The following is a 1,370-nucleotide window of genomic DNA, read 5'->3' as shown; positions in this document are numbered from 1 at the left end:
TCTTGCATGATAATATTTTGGTTTGTTGAAGGGCACTCATTTTTAACTTTTAAATTTAGGGTTCAGTTCAATTCATATCTTGGTATTTTGGCCCTGATTTATTAAAGATCTCCAAGGCTGGAGAGGATACACTTTCATCATTGTAGTTGGGTGATCCAGCAAACCTGCATTGGATTTTTTTAAAGTCAATTACTATTTGGTAGCAAATGTTTTAAATCTGGACCAGATCAATTCCAGGTTTCCTGGATCACCCAGCTTCACTGATAAAAGAGTATCCTCTGCAGCCTTAAAGAGCTTTAATAAATCAGGACCATTGTGTCAATGAATGTGCATAATGCATGTTTTTTTTTTGCAGGTTAACATGCCTTATATTATTCCACTGAATTGGTTGGCAATACACTGAAATTTCAAACTGACATGCAGATTTTTTTTCATCTGAATAATAATACCCCCTGGTAAGTATCTTTTTTTTTTCTTCCTGAGCTGTGCAACTGATCGATACAGTTGAAAAAATGGATTCCTCAGAGAAAGAGATTTACAACTCCCACTCCCTTTGACAAACAAATAATGGTTATGAAGGTAGGCTCAGCTCAAGAAGGAGTTTAACAGGTTATGAGATTATATGTTGTGAACAGAAGTGTTGAAGCAACAACTGTTCGAAAGGCTTAGACGGACGGGTTGAAATCCCGACATAAGCAAAAGAGGGAAGGAAAGATAAAATAGAAAAGTGTTTGGTTTGCCTGGTTGCCTGAAGGACCCCCATCCAGTAGAACTTTTCCAAACTGATGAGTATGTTTATCCCAGGATTATTTATTATTCCCATAGCTGGGAGGAAAGCAGGATTATCTAACATAGGGATGAGGGTCCCAGAACATAAGAAATCCATTTGCTCCACATTAGAGTTTTGATAATTAGAGGAATAATGTCTTTAAGACTACAGACACCCAATCGATCAATCCAGGGCTGTTAAGGAAGATCTACATGAGCCAGGAGCCCCTTAATTGAGAGCCCCATAATTGAGAGTATTTTAATTTTTACTCAGCACACCACATTGCATGGTAGTATTTTTTAGCATGTTAGAGTGGGTTGGTAGCCATTTAGTTTCATGTACATCACATAATAATGTCTGCAACCCTTAGTGGTTACCTGTCAATGGAGAAACTAATCTTTACCGTCCAGGACAAACATTGTACGCAGAATCTGAAATAAACGCGAGCGTAATAGTAAAAGATACAACATTTTGAAAAACCTTCTTTTGTAAGTGCACATAGCAAAGCAGTTTAAACTCATGTACCATGCAGCATACTACAATGAACAGTAGGACAACACCCTGCATTAGAAAAATTCTGCATGTCCATTCTTTTTATGTT

General features: G+C 37.3%; 1 long non-coding RNA gene across 2 annotated transcripts in view; it reads left to right on the top strand.

Moving 5' to 3' along the window:
- The first annotated feature begins 310 nt into the window (after positions 1 to 310).
- The window catches only part of LOC140330576 (uncharacterized), a 44,531-nt gene continuing 43,471 nt past the window's right edge, over positions 311 to 1,370 (top strand). For both annotated transcript variants that reach the window (XR_011920767.1, XR_011920766.1), the window contains exon 1: positions 311 to 455. This is a non-coding gene — a long non-coding RNA (uncharacterized lncRNA). The remainder of the gene's footprint in view (positions 456 to 1,370) is intronic.

Source organism: Pyxicephalus adspersus, chromosome 5, assembly GCF_032062135.1.
Source record: "Pyxicephalus adspersus chromosome 5, UCB_Pads_2.0, whole genome shotgun sequence".
Lineage (NCBI taxonomy): Eukaryota > Metazoa > Chordata > Amphibia > Anura > Pyxicephalidae > Pyxicephalus > Pyxicephalus adspersus.
Note: the sequence above shows the minus strand (reverse complement) of the source record. Positions and strands in the feature narration are given on the sequence as shown.